This window comes from Podarcis raffonei, chromosome 1 (genome assembly GCF_027172205.1).
Source record: "Podarcis raffonei isolate rPodRaf1 chromosome 1, rPodRaf1.pri, whole genome shotgun sequence".
In the NCBI taxonomy this organism is placed as follows: domain Eukaryota; kingdom Metazoa; phylum Chordata; class Lepidosauria; order Squamata; family Lacertidae; genus Podarcis; species Podarcis raffonei.
The window spans coordinates 96975408-96997408 of NC_070602.1; the positions used below are offsets into that span (position 1 = coordinate 96975408).

The 22001-nt window shown below is 42.7% G+C and overlaps 1 long non-coding RNA gene across 1 annotated transcript; it reads right to left on the reverse strand.

Annotated features, from left to right (window-relative positions):
- Positions 1-10696: 10696 nt before the first annotated feature.
- Positions 10697-17557, reverse strand: LOC128402890 (uncharacterized). The gene is made up of 3 exons (XR_008327800.1): positions 17426-17557; positions 12371-12510; positions 10697-11065 (listed from the first exon to the last, which is right to left on the reverse strand). It is a non-coding gene; the product is annotated as an uncharacterized LOC128402890 (long non-coding RNA).
- Positions 17558-22001: the final 4444 nt, after the last annotated feature.

The following is a 22001-nucleotide window of genomic DNA, read 5'->3' on the forward strand; positions in this document are numbered from 1 at the left end:
GCGGTATGTGTGTGTGTGTATTTTTATCTACACATACAAATACACATTCTTCCATATTTATTAAGATCAGGAATGTTGGTACACGCTGCAATTTGCTAAATATTGTCAGACAGGATTCAAGCCGTCCCAGAGGAGCTGAAAGTGAAATTACTAATCTGTTCTCACAAATGGGAATTTCCATGGGGGTCCTGTTTTTGTTTTTTTATATAGATAGCACTGGGTTGATTTTATGGAAATCTTAAGTCTGTAAATGGCTAGGAAGATAAACATGACATTATTATTTCTGTAATGTATGCATTATCAACTAAATATCTGGCATGTGACTCCTTTAATAGGAGCAGCTATGACACAGGAGGCCAGCTCCTAGAGAGTTGGCTTGGAGTGTGGCTTGGAAAGTTTTTACAACCCCAGCAGGTTCCCAGACCTCATCAAGAATGACTGTTAGCTCAGTTTGCAGTGAGTTTCTGTGTAAGCAGCGGAAGACAACAGAGTTTCTTCTTTCTTTTTACTATTATAATCTAAATGGTTCTTATTTATCTGTACATCCTTTATTTCAAATAAAATATTTAGTAGTCACTTTTAAATAATGTCATGAACTGTGAGGAGTTGAAAATCCTAAACTGTGTTTACTCTTAACTATGGCTTGTTGATGCAAGTCGGACTCATAACTCATAGTTTGAAGCTGGTTTGGTTCAAACAAACCATTGTTAAGATTATCCAGAGTTTGTCAGATTTAAGGTGACGTGCTGTTGGTGTTGGTGTGGTGGAAACATGCTGGTGGAACCAATCTGATGCTTCCACCAGCGTGTTTGTACTATGCTGACATCCCCCACCCCTCAACAAGAGTAGTGTGGCCGACGATATGCTGCCTCACCGCAGTGTCCACTTCTGCACTGCACTGAAGGAGGAGTAGGGAGGCTAGTTGCATTGCTGTCCCAATAAACTGGTTTATTATGACATCTGAATATATCTGTGGTATAAGAAGAAGAAGAAGAAGAGGGCATTGTGCTGCAAGTTTGGAGTGAAACCCTTTACCAGGTTTCAAAATGCTGAAGATTACTGAACTAATGAAAACACTTTGCAATTAATTGAGACTAGGGGGTAGTAAAGCTCCCGTTTTCAGTGTTCCAGCCCTTTACAATCCAGAGCAGTATAAATCAGAATGTGCCATAGCTTGCAACATAGATTTTGATGAATTCAGGCTGTCAAGGAGAATGTTGTCCTCAGAATTTGTGTGACACTAGTGGAAATTACAGGGCTATAGATGACCTTGAGGCAAATCAGTATAAAGTGGACTTATCAAGCTTAAGGAAACAAGCAAAAATAGTGTGCTGACCGCCGTAATGTGCAAGATGAATGTCTTATCTGCCTGCTTTGAAAAACAAAGAAATTCACAGAATGCAGAGAAGTGATTCATATTAGACTCACAGCCCAGTTTATGTTTCTACTGGATATTGATGTTTGCTTCAGCTCTGGGTGTTACTGAGGCAGTGCTTGTCCACCATCAGGTAGAAGCAGATTAATTTTTTCTTTTTAAGGTGATTGCATATGGCAATTCCATGGTGGTAGAATTGTGATTCCATACATTCGATTTCCATTTGCTACATACTCATGTGAATTGGATTGCTGCTGCTGACCGGGAAGTAGAGGAGGAACAAGGCAGGCATGGTGCATATTTACTGGCGGAAACAAATCTGGTGGTGCGTTTGCACCATAGTGACCTCACCACTGCCTCCCCCTGTACTTCCTGGTAAGCAACAGCAATGTGAGCAGGTGAATGGTGGTCTCTTCCTACACCATCCACTACTGCTTTTAGGTACACCCACACAGCATTTTCAGATACATTTTTGTTCAAGTTTATATTCAAATTCTGTTCTTAGCATCAGTTGTGATCCTTTTTAAAAAAAATCATTTTCATCCTATTTTTATTCCATGATAGAACACAGAGTAGCGGGGAGCACTGGATAGAATGCAAGGTGGGATACTCAGGGTTCCAAAGTGGATTCCTGTCCAAACATAGAGCCAACCCAACTCTACTTAATTCCAGCAAAGCTGCTTTGTGAAGTACAGCCATACTGTCTTCTGGCACTATAAGCTTACTTCTGAAGCTAAAAGCTACACTTCTACTGCAGTCTGATCAGAAAGTGAATATTTCCAAAACAAGACAATGGAACTAGGGAATATTAGGGCTTAGTCCTGGGTATATGAATTAATTGTGAAGAGCGCTTACCAACACATGCTTAAGTTTAGGAAGTAGGCTTTGCATAGATGAAGACTGCAATCTTAGATCTACTTACCTGTGAATAAACCCCATTTAATTTAAGGAGTCGTACTTCTGAGTAGACATGCATAGGCGTGTACTATTGGAGCCCTTTTTGTGTTTCAAATTCCAGGGCACTGGGAGCCTGAACTATACTTTCCCTGCATACAAGTTTTCTCAACTGAAAAGTAGTTCGGCCTTTAAGTACCAAGAGGACAAATGGCATTTACACAGAACCAAACGAGGGGAGAATTTCAACGAGAATCCCATAGTGTAAGGAGTACTAACTCATCAGACAGGGTTTTGACTAATTGCTGGCATTCACAAAGATTTTCCCCTTTCTCCCCTTTAGCTGAATCGAGTTTGTGTGTATCCCAACCCTCCAGATATAACACAGCATTCTCACTAGAAAGCGAAGGGCCTAATTGCACAGCACCATATTTCCTCAACATTTAAATAGTTCTCTCGCTCTCATTTTTCATTACCTCCAGGCAACTATAGCAATTTCACAAAGGATGGCACATTATTTATTGCAGGTTCAAAGACTGGTAGGCTGTTGCCACTTAAAAGTAATAAGGCTAATTAAGGTTTATTCCAAATTAATATGAATTATACATTTCCTGACCTTTGAATCACCATGCAATATTATTCCGTTGTTGTTCTGCATGTTCAAAGGTCAACTTTGTATTTCTCTAGACACTCTAGTCGGGCTTTAACAAATCACTAGGGAATACCCCTAGACCTTTTGATTAAGAGCCAAATTAGACATGAATGCACCTCCTCTGCCCCATCTAGTATGGCTCTTAGGCTCAGACTACATTTAACAATGGTAGTCCCATATGTTGAAACTCAGATTTGCCCTGGTGATATAGAAAGTGGAGTTGAGGGGTGGATTTAATGACCAAAAGAGGATATGCAGTGCTATTCATCTACCTCCTGGATGACATTTTTCCTTCACCTGGACTCCCATAGTGGAAGTGAACACAGCCAAATTTAAAAGGTCACACAAGCCACACTTGCCAAGGAACACTCAGGAATGCATTTTAAGGCTCCTGATTGTACTTTACAGCTACATTTTTACCTGCCCTGTACCTGACATAGTACATGACATCAGGAGAGGGGCAGGTAGGCATGGCATGGGGAAAATGACCTTCTGGGCTAAAATGGGACCTGTGCTGGCTCACACTGGGCCTATGGTCCAGAGATTTCCTGCAACATATAATGTTTGCCCAGTTCTTAACATGTTTCATTGAATGTGTTTGCAGTGGATCTGTTACAGTGCATATGTTAAGGTGTTAAAACAGTGGATCAGCTAAAAAGGGAGAGAAGGTTTTAAGTGTTATTGTTTTTGACAGTTTGTGTTGGTCTGCCTTGAAAAGATGTGGAGTTCAGCATCTGGTGACAACATGCACACAATTGTTTCACCAGCACTACAACTCATTTCAGGCTTTCTGAAACCCAGGGCTGCAGCCACAGATTGAGGTGAAAACAAACTCTGCTTCTCTGCTCCCCCCCCAAAAAAAAATTCAGATGTCTAAATTATCAGTATAAGGAAACACAAGCAAATAGCTAAGCTCACAATGAAACTGTCAAGAGCAAACTGAACTACTTGTTCAAACGATGCAATCTGTATCCTGTATTACGTTTAGTCATTTTAAATGTCACACAATTCCTCATTGTAGGATGGCCTCGGCTGAGCCAATCTATGACCAATTTTGCAATTTTTGTGATGTCTATCAAATATGATTAGCTTGTCAGAAAGAGCTATTGCTGTGTTGGTGGCAGACAAAATAAGATAATCTATTTTTATCAAATTTCTGTTGAAAAAAGGGAATGAAAGGGGTTCTTTCCCCCTCCCAAAGAAAGAACCCTGAGGTTTAAAAGTGTTTGATCTAAATGTAGCTCTGCCCCAGTTTAGTGTGCTGGACCCATTTTGTTATCATAACAAATATCATCTCCCGTATCACTCTGGTTGTGGGCATTTAGAGTGAGCAGACACTAGATTAAACTCACTGTAAAAATATATTAAGCAGTCCATTCAGATAACAGAGCTTTTCTCATATGTGGCCTAGAATTCAAGTCTTGGTCAGTTTGTGAAAGTGTCACAAAAACGTAGAAGTGTAGAGTTGGAAGGGGCACTGATGGTCATCTAGTCCAACCCCTTTGCAATGCAGGGATCTCAGCTAAAGCATCCATGACAGATGGCCATCCAACCTCTGCTTAAAAACCCCCAAGGAAGGAGAATCCACCACCTCTAATGGGAGTCTCATGAGCCTGACCAAACTGCGGGAGGCGGTGGAAGACAGGAATGCCTGGCGTGCTCTGGTCCATGGGGTCACGAAGAGTCGGACACGACTAAACGACTAAACAACAAACAACAAATGGGAGTCTGTTCCAGCTCTTAGTGTCAGGAAGTTCTTCCTGCTGTTTGCTGATGAAGTAGATAAAGGTAAAGGGACCCCTAATCGTTTAGGTCCAGTCGTGGCCGACTCTGGGGTTGTGGCGCTCAACTCGCTTTACTGGCCGTGGGAGCCGGCGTACAGCTTCTGGGTCATGTGGCCAGCATGACTAAGCCGCTTCTGGCGAACCAGAACAGCACATGAAAATGCCGTTTTCCTTCCCGCCGGAGCAGTACCTATTTATCTACTTGCACTTAGACATGATTTCAAATTGCTAGGTTGGCAGGAGCAGGGACCAAGCAACGGGAGCTCACCCCGTTGTGGGGATTCGAACTGCCGACCTTCTAATTGGCAAGTCCTAGGCTCTGCAGTTTAGATTATACTTTATAGCTATTATTTCATGTCACCCCCAATCCCTACTCAGTGCAAGAATTCAGGGGTTCCAGGTGTGCTTACCCAGTGTTTGTGTTTCCTTTTGTAAATGAGGCACAGTGGAGACTGTGGTGCTTTTATGATATATGTTTTATTTACACATTTGTACATCCTGATCCCACGATGGAGGGGTTCACAGCATCAGCACCCCAGAATAGTCCTGCTTCTTCCATAGCTGCAGTTCTAGATCCGAACAGTCCTCAGCCATTTATCTTCTTCCTGCTTTCTGCTTGTCACATAACTCCTACTCTCTAAGCTTCTGGTCCACATTGTTTTCCCCTTCCTTCTCTAATCTATTGGTTTTCTCTCTCGAGTGAACAGGGCCCCACTTCTTTGCCACCTCTAACAGAGGTACTTTGTACTCCTATTGGCCCATCCCTCAGGTGACTACCTAAACATAGGGAGCTTAGTCTAGCTTAATTAGCCCTTAACACATGCTGGATTTAGGAACGTCTAATACACAGGTTTAAATACACACTGGTCTAGCACAATTTTATCACACTAAGGCTTGATTAAATTATAACACCTACTGAACCTGGCAATTTAGGGTGTCTAGCACTCACGAACTCATAACACTGTATAATGCCTCCCCCACGTCATGGTTTTCAGTTCAGAAATAAAGGAACTAGAGATGATCTCTTGACATTTCATGGGGAACTACAGATGCGAAATGAGACAGATCACTTGTCAAAGTGCACATGCCTCAGACTTGAGATGGTACAGTGTGATTTCTGAAAGTTTGAAATATAATTCCAGAACTGACCACAGGAAACTTGTGGTGAGATGGAAATTGTACTTAGGCCAATTTCTGGACCAAACTTCCTTAAAGTTAAAAACAAATGAAGCAGACAGCCTGTCAGTCAGTCAGTCAGTCAGAGAGTTGGAAAAAGCAAATGACCTTGGACCATGAGACACTGATTCATTCTGGGGCATGACACAAGTCACTTGCACCTCTTTGGCCTGAGTCATCTCGTTGACCAGAACAAGTAAGTAAAAAGGAGATACTCTTTGTCACCCCCCCCCACAAACTGGGAAAGTGGTTTGATCTGAGTTGATATCCTTCTAATTACCATTAAACATCAAAGACAGCCTTAACCATCAAGGGATATTGGGAACGTGCACCTGCCAAATGGGTCCATGATTAAATGATATGGAGACACTCAGTGCTTTTGCATTTATGAAAGTAGAGGCTATGCCTTTTCACTGAAAAGGTTTGAAGAACTCAAACAACTAGGGGTAAGTTGGCTAGAATACTACCAGCTTAGGGTGACCTTTGAAAAAGATAAGACGTTAAAAGGGTTTGATAATAAAGCATCGACCTTAGAGAAGGAGGTTTTACAAAACAACTGAAAGACTCTCTCCAAAATGTATAAGCTGTTACAGAATGCTCAAATAGAAAAAGAGGAAAAGGGAAAGGCCATAATAAGATGAGAGCAGGATTTAGGTTATGTAATTGAATATAAAGAGTGGAAAAACTGTGGACAAAAATTAAAATTTTTACAGCATGTTATTTAAATAAGATAAAACTATCTGAAAATGCACCATAGGTGTAGTTAACACCGGAGAGATTGGCTAAAATGAACAAGTCGCTTAGTAATAAGTGTTGGAGATGCACAAAGCTGATTGGAACCTTCTGCCATATGTGGTGGACATGTCCAGAGATCAGAAGGTTCTGGGACATGATCCATGATGAAATAAAAAAGTTACTAAGAACTTCACATAGCAAAAGACCAGAAACATATCTTTTGGGAATATTTAATAGTGATATTCCAAGAGAAAATAAGAAATTCTTTCTATATGCGACATCAGCGGCGAGAATCCTGGTGGCTAAATACTGGAAGGGTAACAGGTACCGACCAAAGAGGAATGGTTATGTAAATTATGTGAATATTTGGAACTGGTCAAATTGACAGATATAATATGACTAAAGCCAATGAATACAGTCAAGAAGGAATGGAAGTCCCTTGAATGATTATTTAGAAAGACAAGGTTCTAATGTAAAAATTTGGCTGTGTCTAGAATGACCTCGTGAATGGAAAAGAGGAAATATACATATAGTGGAACCTCGGGTTGCGGACGTAATCCTTGATGGAGGCACATCTGCAACCTGCAGTGTTGTGTCTGCGCACGTGCGTGATGCGATTTGGCACTTCTATGCATGCGCAAAGCGTGATTTAGCACTTCTGTGCATGCATGAGCAGCGAAATCCACTCGTAACCCTTTCTGGTACTTCCGGGTTTCCTGCTGTCCGCAACCTGAAAACACGTAACCCAAAGCGTTTGTAATCCGAGGTACCACTATATATACATATCTATATATTAAGATGAAAATAATACTGAAATACAGATAAAATATGAAAGGTGAAAGGAAGTATGACAGTAATGGAAGTCTATTATTACTATTATTTTGTAAAATAGTGTTTATTGTATTGAAATATTGTATTGAAATGCTTCTCTATTCTTTTACTGACTACTTTTCTTTGCATTTTCTTCTTTTTCTTCTCTATTTTTTCTTTCTTTATATTATTCTTTATGTATGGTTTGGTATTGATGTATTTACTTTGCAATGAAAATATAAAGAAAGAAAGAAAGAAAGAAAGAGAAAGAAAGTAAGTAAGTAGAGGCTATGGACTGGATTAATACTTGCGAGTCCCTTGCTAATGACAATTGGTTCCTGAAGAGGAGACTATAGGGGAACCCCACATTTGTCAGAAGTGCCAAGACCCGGAACCAAAGATAATTGGATGAGGAGGCACAGGGAGAGTAGGATCCTCCTAGTAGATTCCCCACATTGCTGGCTATCCTGAAGAAATCTCTGTTCCTGAAGAGCCTTAGGACCTGAACATGCCAATGGCAGCATCAGATGACTCCACAAAGGTTGCCTGAACTCTAAGCTGGACCTTGGACCCCACCTTGTCACTGCTGTGTGACCCAAGAGCAGAAGAGGCAGGCAGGAACTCGAGGACTGTAGGCAAAGTCCTCAGCCAGCTGCCTTAAACTACTGTCTTTTGCAACTATTTGGGAGGAGGGGGGGAACCCATGTACAGAGCCGGTCCGCCCATGAGGCATACTGAGGCAGCTGCCTCGGGTGGCAAAATCCCATGGGGTGGCATTTCCCAGAAGTGTCCCGTTCCTGCTGCCACCACTGGAGAAACAATGAGAACTAGCAGTGGTGGCTCCAGCAAGCTCAAGAGTTCTGCTAATTGTAACGGTTTCATTGGATTGTTGTCATCCAGCCTGGGACTTTTATGGTGAAGGGCAGGTATGAAATCCTATATTACATGCAGCCTTGTACTTGGAGTTACTTTGGAATTCCAAGTAACCAATACTGTCAGAGGCTCAGGAGCAGAAGCACAGGGGAGAGAGCAAATAGAGAGCGGAGGAGAGGAATCCGAGGGGAGCGTAGGGGAATATGACAGTGACCCGAGAGATTCCATGAGCTTCTCCAGCGAATCAGAAGATTCCCAGAAGGGGGCGCCTATGGTAAGGGCAAGGGGGGTCCCAGGGGGGACGCACCAGAAGCAAGGGGCCTGCGGGGACTCCCAAGGGAGCAGCGGAGGATCAGGACCAGCTCCCCCACCAGAGCGCAGTGGGGGGGAAGGGTCACATGAGTCAGGACCAGCCTCTCCTCCAGCGGGGAGAGAAGATGAGTCAGGGATGACCACGCCCCCATCGGAAAGTGGGGAAACGGAGGGAAGGTCAGGTCCAGCTAGCCTCCCCGAAGGAGGCAGCAGTGACACAAGTGTAACGGTCAGAAGGAAAGTGGGAGGCTGTGCGCGCGCGCCAAGTTCAAATGTGCAGGAGCGCGGGACAGCAGAAAACCCGGATTGGGAGCCAGGTCCTAAAGCCCGAAGGAGGGAGGGGGAAGAGTCAGGGGACTCAGCGTCAGAGGAGTCTAGGAAGGGTGAGACCCCGACTAGCAGGCGGACCCAGAGAAGGAAGGAACAGAGGAAGAGGTGGAGTAAGGCTAGAATCTTAAACTGGTGTCAGGGGGGAGGAGATTCAGATGGAGCTTCGGCGGTCTAAGGTTACAGACGTAGCGTTGCACGCTGCGCGTGTGGAAGTGAAACTGAACTTCAATAAAGACTTTTATACTAAAGAACGAAGCAGCGTTGGTCTTGTGTGAGCTGGGACCTTGGGCAGCGCTGACAAATACAAACTTAGATTTATAAATGGATAATGTAATTTGTTAGTTTCCTTCCAAATTTTGTTAAAATCAGTGCAGTTTTGCATCATCTTCATTCAAAATAGGCATCCAAACAAAGAGAAAAACTGCTTCTAGATCTCAGGAACAGTTATGCAAAATTTAATTATTATCCTGTTCCAGATGAAAGCAAATCGAGCAGCCTCATGACCACTCACAGGAGAAATACAAAAAGAGAAGTTAGATCAGAGTCAAAACACAGGGAAGTCACTCCCCCCCCCTCTCCCTCTCCCTCTCCCCTCCCTCCTCTACAGGACACCAAGGTTTACAGTACAGTATTTCAATTTGTTTTGCATACATGTGTGTGTGTGTTTATTTTTTTCTAACTGGTTGCCTAGACAAAGTTTGTAACAGAGGTCCCCTTACCCATCATAGAGCTGGATGAACCAAGGGTTTGGGTGTTTTTTGTGTGCTAGTTGCCGCTGCTGCAATACCTTCTGGGCTTATATTATTGGATCACTTTATAATTCTCTGGAAGATTTACAGTGGAATGAACCTGTTACTACCGTAATAAATAAGAGTAGTTTAAAATGGTTGGTTGGGGTCTGTGTGAGAAATGGTACCACCATGGATCTCATCACAGGTGTGATATTACATAAATCAGTTATAGGTTTTCCCCTTGCATTCTATAGATCACCCTTGCCAGCCCAGCTGTGAGAAGCACATGGCTCATCACAGCTCCACTTTTCACTTGGTCTCTTAACAAAAAGTGCAAAGTGGAAGCTGCGAGGGAAGCTTTAAAGCTAGCATCCTTGATAAATGGCACAGAAGAGTATTTGTGGCTTAAGGCCTTGAACATTCATTTCCCCCTAATATTACTCCCAAAGTTGCACTACTGATGGTTAGGCCTGGGGCTATCTGAAAGTGGAGATTTCAAAACACCTCATTGAACTAATTCTCCAGACTGATACATTTTAATTTGGTTTCGATCAAGGTTGTGTACATGTCGCCAGCTTAAAATGCAGCAAGGTCATTCTCCCCCAACCCAGTTCATATTGGAGCTGGTTTGTGGGGAAATGCAGCAAAATGCAGCAAAATGCAATGTTTCACAAGAAATGACTAGATAAATATGGATTGTGACTAACATTGTGTCTCCACTGCTCTCCAAATCAACATTGGGGGTGCACTACATGCAGAAAAGGCAAGAGTGTGTGCACAGTCCAACAAATGCAACTGTATATCATGAATGAAACTCAACAATGAACAGAGGAAAAATTAAAAATTAGCAGTCAGAGTCCAGGCTAGATCTACTTTCCTGAATGCTAATAATTAATATGACTTAATTCATAGACTAGAAGCACTGAAAGATGGGAAGAGGCTCGTTTCTTACAAACCAACGAATATAATAGTACTTGTACATTTTGCCTCCTATATTGGGTTTTACAAGTGCTAGAGGTTTTTTTTTTAATTAAAGTTGGGAATCCAGAGAATATAGTTCATTGGGGTGAGGGGAACTGGCTCCTTCTCTCCCCCACCCCCAGTAGATGCCAATGTATTTCTCTCACAGAACAACAGCTTGACTCAGCCATTGTTGAGGCACATCTGCCTTCCCATTCAGCTGCTGGAAGGCCACATGTTGTTTGCCGTCATTTTCCACGAGTCAAATCACCCATGACTACCTTATTAAAAAACTGATTTGTTTTGAAGTCTTTCTTTTTGCAAGGCTTTTCAAGACTCTGGAAGGCTAGCTCAAAGGTGCTCCTTAAATGTAGGAGGGTTACAACAACTGTGACCCAAATAACCTTTTGTTGGTTTGTTTACTGCTGTGTTCCTGGAAGAAAGGGCCAGACAGATAAGCAACAATTAAGTAGGCAGCAGTTCAAGAAACCAGTCAGCAATAAACACAGTTTGAACAGGAATGGTTAAGACACAAGAAGACCAATTCAGCCCTGCAAAAGAAACACTGCATGCTGGGAGCTCTCGATAAATAACTCTTGGCTTTCCTGATAGTTCCTAAAGTGTTTTTCCTTCTTCTGTTGGAGAAATCCACTGTTCACATTGTGGGCTCACATTTAACTCTGTGCATGTTTATTTTGTGAAATATAAAGTGACCTTTGTATTGAAAAAGCGATCATAGCTACCTTTGGATAACACACTAAAAAAGGAATCACAAACCTTTTTGGGTAGTGAGCACATTTGGAATTCTGAGGAAGTATCATCAATGCAGGCCACAAAATGGCAGCTGCAGGGGTGTGGCATAATACAAAATGGCTGCCACATATAACAGAGCAGAAAAAGAGAAAGAAATACAAAATGGTGTAGACATGCTCATCCCTAATCTCGTGCACTGTGGTTTTTTGAGCAGTTATTTGCTAAGTCCTTTCATGGCTGCCATATTATGTACTGTCAGGCACCCTGGGACCCATGGGCCTCAGGTTGGTGACCCTTGTACTAAGCCATAGCTTAGCATAACATAGTGAGAATTAGAACAAGCAACAGTGAGTCTCAGGCATTACCTCTCCTGTTTCCTCTTTTCTCCAGCCAAGCTGAGGAGGAGATCAGAAGCTTTTGCTTCTGATACTGATTAGCTGTAGTTTAGCATTACGTTCAAACCCTAAACTGTGGCTAATCTGAACTACAGTCCGTGAAAATAAGTCAGCTTCTTAAACTATGGTTCAAAGTTGTGATTTCAAGCAAAGCATAGTTAAGTTTAACCACAGTTTGAAGGGTTTGGACAATGTAATGACCTGTGGTTATTCCTCACAACTGTGCCAGAGAAGGTGAGGCTTGTGGTTTAGTGTTTCGTCTGAATGCATCCATTGGGTAAAGGTCCACTCATTGATCCTTCACTCTGACTGCTATCACCGTTTACTTGAAATAGTTTGTTTATGATAGTGTTACCACAACCAAATTGTTTCAAACCTCAGAAAACCAGTATATTACAGAATTTCCATTATGTGTTAAGTACCGCATTAGTTCTGGTAAACATTGTTTTGTGGAATGCTGTGTGGTGCATTTCAGGGTGAGTGAGTTACTTTCCATTTTTCTTTTATTACACTTTGCTTACATTTTTATTACTTTGCTCTAGATGAGCCAGTTTCTATTACTGAAATCCATCTGAGAGAGATCTTATTACCTGCAAAAATAGCTTTTGATCTTTACACTTCAAAGGTAATCCTTTTCTTCTCTGCAAATGGGATAGCCTGTGATATAAATACCACCCTTTAGACATGTTTTCCAGGGATGCCTCTCAAAGAAAGCCACAGATTAGTTCATCTGTTGGTTAGAATGTGCAACTCTTTTCAGAATGTAAAAATCTGGTATTTAAAACATAAGTTTTGCATTGCAGATCAGTTTCTGATGGTTTCTTTCATCATTGTAATGTGTGTGTGATATATTGCTAAAAGCTGCACAGGAATAATACTTATCTTTCTGGTTATAATTCCTTCCTCTTCATGGATACAAAGTTGCATGTACCTGAATCAGTTGCAAACTTTGTACTCTTAAGGTATTACCGTAAGGTTCATAAGCAACTTTTGCAGAATTGGCAATGGTACTGGTTTGTTTGCATTTTTTTTAACAATGAAAAGATGTATTCTTAATGGGCTTTTTTTTGTATTTCTAGCCACCATCCTATTGTATGGAATAATTTTACCATTCATACTGCTTGTAGTCTCAGATCTATGAGTAGTTGCCCTTTAGCTATCTTTATGTAGCCACAGCGACACTTTTCACATACAAGAGACAGGTATCATTGATTGGGGGAGGCCCATGTCACCCATGGACCACTTCATGCCTGGCCATGCTGACTGCTGATGCATGTTGAGCCTAGTTGCTGTCCCAATCCTTTGCTCTCAACAGATGCAGAAAATAAAGGAAAAAGACATGTTGGTCCCATTCTGTCTTCAAACCCAGTGCAATGACAAAATCCATTTCCACTGCTGTCCACACTTCAAGAAGGATCAAGATCAGAGAACTAACAAATTAGTTAGGCTGTCATTGATGAAACTGCCAATCCTGCCTAAAGCAGTCACGATCAGGAAATGGAAGAAATGACAGCAGCTCTTTTCACCCAGGCAGATCTTAAATCTGTACTTACGTTTCCTTGTGATTTCTCTTTCTCTTGGTTTATTAACTATGCAAAGCTGCCATTGTAATGCTGGAAAGGATATTTGATGAAGAGAGAGTGCAGCCAAGCCCTATCCCTTCTGGCACATCATATATTATGTGCCGGACAGGATGAAAGGTGTAGAAGCAGAGAATTGTAGAGTTGTAGAGTAGTCCAACCCTCTGCAATGCAGGAATCTTTCACCCACTATGAGGTTGGACCTCACTATCCTGGAAGAAGCGGACCATTTGGATCCCTTCCAGTCGGGATTCAGGCCTCATCATGGGACTGAAACTGCCTTGGTCGCACTGGTTGATGATCTCCGGCGGGCTAGAGACAAAGGTGAGAGCTGTTTCCTAGTTCTGCTGGATCTCTCAGCGGCGTTTGATACCATCGACCATAACATCCTTCTGGACCGTCTTGAGGGGCTGGGAGCTGGGGGCACTGTCATACAGTGGTTCCGCTCCTTCCTCCTGGGCCGTGTTCAGAAAGTGGTGGTGGGGGATGAGTGTTCAGACCCCTGGGCTCTCACTTGTGGGGTGCCTCAGGGTTCTGTCCTCTCCCCCATGCTTTTCAACATTTACATGCAGCCGCTGGGAGAGATCATCAGGAGGTTTGGGCTGGGTGTTCATCAGTATGCGGATGATACCCAGCTCTACCTCTCTTTTAAATCAGAACCAGTGAGGGCGGTGAAGGTCCTGTGTGAGTGTCTGGAGGCGGTTGGAGGATGGATGGCGGCTAACAGATTGAGGTTGAATCCTGACAAGACAGAAGTACTGTTTTTGGGGGACAGGAGGTGGGCAGGTGTGGAGGATTCCCTGGTCCTGAATGGGGTAACTGTGCCCCTGAAGGACCAGGTGCGCAGCCTGGGAGTCATTTTGGACTCACAGCTGTCCATGGAGGCACAGGTCAAATCTGTGTCCAGGGCAGCTGTTTACCAGCTCCATCTGGTACGTAGGCTGAGACCCTATCTGCCTGCGGACTGTCTCGCCAGAGTGGTGCATGCTCTGGTTATCTCCCGCTTGGATTACTGCAATGCGCTCTACGTGGGGCTACCTTTGAAGGTGACTCGGAAACTACAACTAATCCAGAATGCAGCAGCTAGACTGGTGACTGGGGGCGGCCGCCGAGACCATATAACACCGGTCTTGAAAGACCTACATTGGCTCCCAGTACGTTTCCGAGCACAATTCAAAGTGTTGGTGCTGACCTTTAAAGCCCTAAACGGCCTCGGTCCAGTATACCTGAAGGAGCGTCTCCACCCCCATCATTCTGCCCGGACACTGAGGTCCAGCGCCGAGGGCCTTCTGGCGGTTCCCTCATTGCGAGAAGCAAAGCTACAGGGAACCAGGCAGAGGGCCTTCTCGGTAGTGGCGCCCGCCCTGTGGAATGCCCTTCCAGCAGATGTCAAAGAGATAAACAACTACCTGACATTCAGAAGACATCTTAAGGCAGCCCTGTTCAGGGAAGTTTTTAACGTGTGATATTTTAGTGTATTTTTGGTTTTTATGGAAGCCGCCCAGAGTGGCTGGGGAGGCCCAGCCAGATGGGCGGGGTATAAATAATAAATTATTATTATTATTATTATTATTATCCTGAGATTAAGAGTCTCATGCACTACCAACAGAGCTATACATCACATTTGTGAGGAGCTGCTGCAGCCCAGAAGATCTCTACATTTTTTATTTGCTGTGAAAATCTATTTCAGAGATTTATTGCATGTTTTAATCAAAGATGTTTAGATTTTAATGTTTGTGAAATTAGTTTATATACTTGCATTTGGCTTAGAAGCCTATTTTTGGCATGAAACAGTATATAAATACAAATAATAATAATTGAAAGCAAGGTGGGGAATTAGCAATGCAAACTCTAGCCCAGATCAACCTCCTCTCAGGGGAATGGAGCAACTTAGGATCCAGTGGCCAGTTCTGCCCATCCCCTATAACGAACTGTTTAGGGACCCAACACTTGCAACATAACAATTCAATGCATAGCAAAGGCTGATCTAGGGGAGGACGACCAGGCACAGAGCTTCTGGGGTGCTGCCGCGAAAATGGAATCCAACAGAAGGCAAGTAGCAGTGTGGTGGATTTTGGTGTTGCGTCCATGTACCCAGCTATGCCCCCCCCCCCGCAAACCTCAGAATAAATGCTCAGTTTAGCAGTTTCTGTTTGGTTGCTTGCTAAGCAGAGACTCTGCTGGGTTTGAGGAGTTTACTTTTAATTTTAAAAGTATATCACTTTTCTGGTGAGGTTTTTTGAGAAGATGGCCATGGCAGATGGGGGCAGAATCTCTAGACCATTTGGCTCCTTATAATATTTCAGTCTAAAAGCTGATTTAAACTCATCCTGTGTGACTTCAGAGAGCAGTGTTAAAAGAGTAATAGGCACACTTTTGCTGTTTTAATTGAAAAGGCTAAGGGATACATTACTAGTTTGTAATATATAGCATGTGAGCTGCTGTCTAGGATGGAGATATGATCGTGAAAAACATTCTCTCTCCTGTCTTTAGCGGTCCAAGCTGTACAACAGAAGTGGGACTCCCCGCCCTATGTACTGAGATGTAGATGGAGTGCATTTCAGAATTCTGTCTCAGTTAAATATTAGACATTTTTAGGGGTTCATTTTCACTTTACTTGCTCCTTTCACAGAATGATTTAAAGAGGGGATGGATTAAGCTGGCCATTTTCAGAATGAAGCATCCCTTATCATTCCTCATCATTCCTCATCTGTACAGCTCCAATGTTCTTTACAAACTCGACACCAATCTCGTTATATCCGTGCACCAGACTAGTGGTTTGAGGCAGACAATGGCGGTACATATGTATTATAAAATGGTGGGGAAAGCTGCACCCGATTCAGACTCTGCAATGGATTCTTTTCATCCAGAAGCGCATCAAGATATGCCTGCATATCTGCTTCTAATCTGTGCCAGAATAACTAGTGGTAATGTTTATTAGTGGTCCAGTGCGAAAGGCAAAGCATAAATTGACAACCTCTTATTTCACATAATAGACTTTCTGCCTCTAATATTGAACAGAATGTTACACCCACTGCAAACCCTTCCTCCAGGGGCAAGGGCAACGGCTTGCCCCCGCAACTGAACATTTTGGGGGAGCCCTCAGTCTCCTGCCCCCCTATGATGCCCCTGTCCATGGACGTTATTAAGGAGCAGCCCAGGGACCTTGAGCCCAGATCTCTTTCCCCTTCCTTGCTTTAAAAATACTTTCAAAAACTTTGTTTACACATATGCTGGGCATGCTGCAAAATGCAGTGTGTCAGTGGGAGCCCACCCACCACCTCAGTATCCTCACAGACATAAGTTGGCACCTGCAAATTGTTGTTGTTGTTTAGTCGTTTAGTCGTGTCCGACTCTTTGTTACCCCATGGACCAGAGCACACCAGGCACTCCTGTCTTCCACTGCCTCCCGCAGTTTGGTCAAACTCATGCTGGTAGCTTCGAGAACACTGTGCATTAAGTGTCTTAAGAACCTAGCAACACCTCTGTTTCTTGGGATGGCCACTGACCCATTCAGCCAGGGATAGACAACACAGTGCTTCCCCTGCCAGATGCTGTTGGACTATCTGCAAATCCCATCATCCCTGTGCGTTGGCCATACTGACTGGGTCTGATGGGATTTGTGGTCCCACAAGATATGGAGGATGCTGCATTGGCTGGGCATGTGAGAGTCTCTTAAGTGGAAAAGGTTCTTTTAGGAGCAACGAGGGTGCTGTTGAAATGACAAAGTGATTGCCTTGATCTTCTTCCAAGATCTCATCTGGTGGGTGTCTTATCAGAGTGATCTCTGAGAACATAAGGCCAACTAGAAGAACAAAGGGAATTGTCTGTGTTTTACTTGGGAGTTGCAAACAGAAGAGATAAATTTATGTGGTGATTTAAAAGGAGGAGGGTTGTGAACCCATCTGGAAGAAAGGAAAGCCAAGAGCCATCTAAAGAGGCTGGCTGACAACCTGCTGTTTTTATTGTTAACATGGCGTGTGGTTCAAAGCTGTCCTTCCCAAACCACACACTTCTGTGTAAAAGTGGATTACAATTATTTATAGATGTCAGCTGGCTGCTCACCTCTCTCCCAATGCAAGCACCACTGCTTCTCAAATTCCTGCACATTGACTTTTCCAAAGCATAAGAACCTAACACCATTTTTGGTTTGCAGTGCTGTTGCCAGGTTCATTCGAGTGCACAAAGGCTGGGAAATAAGCAAGCTGACACAACATAGAATGGGGAGTGTTCCTAGGTCATAGAGCACATGATTTGTGTGCAGAAGTTCCAATCCAGTGCCACCAGGTGAAGCTTGCGTAGCTGAGACCTTTGAGAATTACTGCTCCTCACTGTATGCAGCACAGCACTAAATGGACCAGCAATTTGACTCAGTCTAACTGTATATTCGTGAACCTTCCATGGTTTTATTCTTGTCACAAAATTGAATTCTGCAGCTGCAGAATTTGAGATAATTTAGCTTTTTAATGCTCTCCATTCAAATTCTTCTTCCCTGCCCTCCCCTTAATGTTTGTATTCACCTCAGTTTTGCTTCCTCAGCTCTCCTTATCCTTGTCTATAACCCACCATAGCCATCTCTTCCATTATTGTGGTGAATTATCTGTGAATCAGGACAGTTGTCTAGCATGTATTAGGTTCTGCTTACTGCTCTATTTTTCACAAGTCACCTCACAGGAGTCAGGCGGCCATGGTTTTCAGTCTCAGGACCTGGAGAGACTTCCAGCCTTTGACAATCATTTTCTCCTGTGATGAGCTTTGTTTTGCACCTGACATATAGAAAGGCAGAAGAATAGAACTGTAAATCTTTTGGCTGTAAAAACAAAAGGTTCACTCTGTCTCCATGAAGCTGGACAAACCCAGGGGAATCCCTATATGACCGTAATAATGAAAGAAGTTTATCTTCAACTCTAATTTTATGCAAAATAAATGACATCGATTAAAGTAATTTACGAATGCCCAGAATTTGGAATGTTCCTTATTGTTCATGAAGTATATTTCATTGGGCTTAATATTCTATTTTTAAAAAGGGCAAACTTTGTACTATACCTCTCTACGATCACCCACAGACTTCATTTTTATAACTGCGTAGCTATGCTGACGTTGAGCTGCCTATGGTGGCCTTGTGGTGTTTAACTAAGGCCATGAAAATGGCTGGATTTGTGCTTTCCCTGTGCTTAGGCAAAATGTGTTTAAGAGGCACAGGCTCAAAGTAAATTGAAGTGAGTTTTTTTGAAGAGAGAAACAAGCTGTTCCTCAAAAACCATTAAGGGTTCTGTCACCCGGAACATCCCCATCCTGTTGACCTTATTTACAGGTTTATTTATTTATTTCGCTGAAAAACGGAATGCCATAACTTTGATATATAGACCTGGAGAGCATTCGCTTTCTGTAAAAGGAGGTGCTGTGCAAAATGGCCAAGAGAATCTGTGCGTGCCCCAGCAACATAAACAAGTCTAAGCACAGTGAAAGGTATCGTACACGGTGGGTGCTTTTTCTTTTCTCGTGTAGCCATACACTTTGGAGGCGAAGCAATTTGGCCTCTTGCCATGGTTACCAGTGCAATAATGCATTGAGAGAGGGGTGGGGGAGGGAGACGGGTAATAAAAGTGACAGCTGTGGAGTGTTATTGACAGTCCTTCTTTTAAATGGCAAACTGGGTCTGCATTTGTCCTGATTGTCACAGAGCGGCTTCTTATTACAAGGAAAGGACCAAGGACTGCAATACAGAAACTCGTTACTTCCCAGACCAAGCCCCACATACAGACTTTTATTTTGAGGAGTAGGTGCTGGGGTTGCACATTGCAGGTACTGAGTGCGTTGTGTGCTTACAAGGCGAAAGGTATTTTGATTGGTTGCAATGTCTGCTCCTTGTTAGCTGTGGCGGGCTCTTTTGCTCCCTATTAAGTGGAACGCCTTTTGTTTTAGGGGAATAGTCATTGTAAGAACATAAGATGGCCCTTGCCGGATCAGACCAAAACCATATCTAGTCCAGCATCCTATTCACACAGCAGTTGACCAAAGGACTATGGGAAGCCTGCAAGGAAGGTATGAGCACAGTACTGCTCTCCTACTTGTGAACCCTAGTACTGCCTCCAGTACACTGGAAGTAGGACACAGCCATTGTGGCTATTAGTCATTGATAGCTCTGTCTTCCATGAATTTGTCTAATACCCTTTTGAAGCTGCCAAATCTGGTGGCCATCACCACATCTAGCAGAAGCAGATTCTATAGGTTACCTATACACTGTATAAATAAGTATTTCCTTTTGTGTTTCCTGAATTTTGCTTCAGTTCAGCTTCATTAGATGGCCCATGGCTGTACTATAATGAGAGATGGATAAAATGTTTCTGTCTCTCCCCCCACTCATGCATAATTTTAATGCAGCTCTATCATGTCTCCCTCCTTACTTGGCTTTTTTCATTCTCAAGAGACCTTTCGTCAAAAGGGAGTTGCTCCAGTCCCTTGATTATTTTGGTTGGCCTTTAGGGCACCTTTCCTGGCTCTACAATATTCTTTTTGAGATGAAGGAATCAGAACTGTACATGGTATTCCAAAGGTGGTCACACCATAGATTTGTATAATGGCATTATAAAATTAGCAGTTTTATTTTTAACCCTAATTGACATCAAGTTTTCTTTGTGCAGGGAATTTAAAATTGGAAATGAAATACCTCACCTGCAATGACAACCCAGAGACATGTTTGCGATATCCCCTGGCAGGAGACATTCATTCTGGGATATGTCTTGTGTTGCCCATGTGCTTCCTAACCCTGGTTCATATTATCCAAACATCATACTGCAGCCCAGGAGACATAACTGAATATTCATTTATTCAATTATATTCCAAGGTGCTTTCCAATAAATCTCAAAATATGGCATACAACAATGTTCTTTTGACATTGTGTATGTAAATGTGCACTTCAATTGCAATCTTGGCCAGGAGATCAATTGGGAATACGCAGTTGTTGCACATGTGTTTGTGTGTTTGTGTGTGCATGCTCACAGTTTTAATATCTGGTCAATAAGTTCATTTGGGGCCCCTTCAGGCATTTGCTTTTATTTAAGAGTTCAATTATTCATTAAGTAACAAATAAAACCATGCTTTGCCCTATAAGTATCTCTGGCTATTTGAAAACCACTTGGGCTGTTGTCAATTAGAAGTCACATAGGAGCAAATTCTGATTCATGCATATTCTTGACAACCCAATGTCAGAACACTTATTTCAAATCCCTAGGAATCAGTTTGCAGTGGAGCATCTTCCCTAAGTAGCATTCACACACCTCTCTGGATTTCTTTAATATGTAGGAAGCCAAGTGACAGCAGGAGTAACTGTTTGGCTCCAGGATGCCCACTGCTGCTTCTTTGTTAAATGTTATGCCCCAGATTTTTACTACTTGATGTAAAAATGACTCATTTTTGTCCCACCCAAGTGTCATTTTAAGCCTTCTGCGTTCCCTGGGAATGCCTTAACCATATTGGGGTATCCAGCTTGAGAGAGAAGGGTAAATATTCCCTGTTTTCAAATATTTTTCTAGTTACTGGACTATGCAGGTGCCAAATTTCAGGGCTCATCAACAAGCTGTCTCACACATTTGATATCCCTATCAGTAACTGAGTGCGTGGGCTGTGTACAATACAGGAGACAGAACTATCTGTTTACACCATAATTACTTAACCATGTAATTTCCATTCCTTTCTCTGCAAACCACTTGGCACCTCAGTGATCAATAGCTTTCTCATGAACGAATCAAGCACGCCAATGAAATTTGTGGTCTGTGAAATAACCTTTACCAAATGGGATGCGCTAAATTGACTAGAAATTATTAGAGCTATCCAATACATACCAATACGCAAGTAGCACAGCCGCCACTGGACAGCATGAATTGCCATTATTTGTTGTCAGAAATTCCAATGAGATATGTGCTTCTGGTTAAGTGCTAATTCATATTGAGCAGCCCAGTGGCTGAAGCCTGAAGCTGTCAGGCATTTGGCTTGGGTGAGCTGGAATATTGACCTACACCTCATATATTTATGCATTTATCCATCAGCACAGATCCATGCCTTGTCAGGTTTATATTGCATCTGGTCATCCTTGGCTCAACAGAGAAGAAGGAGGATTATTTCTGTGTTAGCCAAACAGAGTTAACTGTAGCACTCAGGGCTAAACTACAAATAGTTGTAGAAGGGAATGGATGATGGAAGGGAAGGATAGGGAACATGTGAGTCCACAAAGCTGTCTTGATTGTGTAGGAAGCTGCCATTGGTCCATCTAGCTTACTATGTCTAGACTTGACTGGTCGAAACTCTCCCAGACCTACCTGGAGATGCCAGGAACACAGTTAGACAAGGTTGGGAGATAAGCCAGTTGTTAATGTCTGCACCAGACCTTAAACTCTGCTGTTCAAATTTCATTTTTCAAAGCATATATCAGCGGGTTGTCCATTGCAATTAACATAATTGTTCCTTTTTAAATTTTTTGAGATTCATGGGATCAGGGAGGGACACTATATTTTAGTCCTCAGCATTATGAAGTAAATTAGACAGTAATCTCTCTAATCCATGGTTAGGGATTGAGCTCTAACATTTCATGCAAGTGGCAGATCACTTTAAAACGACTGCAGTGTTTAAAAGTTGCTAAATT